The sequence below is a fragment of the Buceros rhinoceros genome, unplaced genomic scaffold, assembly GCF_000710305.1.
Source record: "Buceros rhinoceros silvestris isolate BGI_N320 unplaced genomic scaffold, ASM71030v1 scaffold27773, whole genome shotgun sequence".
NCBI classification, from domain to species: domain Eukaryota; kingdom Metazoa; phylum Chordata; class Aves; order Bucerotiformes; family Bucerotidae; genus Buceros; species Buceros rhinoceros.
The window spans coordinates 14,208-14,969 of NW_010405782.1; positions in this window are offsets into that span (position 1 = coordinate 14,208).

A 762-nucleotide genomic window follows, 5' to 3' on the forward strand; every position below is an offset into this window, starting at 1 on the left:
CGGCTGCCCCAGGACTCTCGTGCCTCACAGGGCCGCGGCAGGGGCAGGAGGTGGCACGGCCCCGTCTCTCCCTGCACTTCGCTGCTTTGGGAGCAGAAATGAGCGTGTTCTCCCCACGGCGTGATCCCCTCCTCTCCCCCGGCCACACTCATCCCGGCCACATGGCCCTGTCTGCTCTCTCCGCTCCCCTTTTACGGATGTGCAGCGGAGCAGCGATTGCTGCTGAAGGATTAGCCTGGTAATTTGGCTAATTTCACGGCCCCGTCTCTCCCTGCACTTCGCTGCTTTGGGAGCAGAAATGAGCGTGTTCTCCCCACGGCGTGATCCCCTCCTCTCCCCCGGCCACACTCATCCCGGCCACATGGCCCTGTCTGCTCTCTCCGCTCCCCTTTTACGGATGTGCAGCGGAGCAGCGATTGCTGCTGAAGGATTAGCCTGGTAATTTGGCTAATTTTTCTTCGGCTTCATTTTTCACATTATGAGCTTTGCAGAAAGACTAACGACCCCGGGTTTGCCTCTAACAGCCGGCGCGGGAGCGGGGAGGGGAACCTGCGCTCCATCCTTTCGCAAGTGAAAGATAAATGCAGGGAGGCATCGGGGGGGCGTGGGGAGATGGGGCGGGTCTGCTCCGCCGCAGGCCCCCGCGGTAGCTGGGGAACACCAGTGTTTCTTGCCAGCAAAACCAAAAAGATTTTGCATAAAAAAACCTTTCAAGAATGTTCCTTTTCCTTCGCTGCTGCCAGGGCGCGGGGAAGCGCCGCA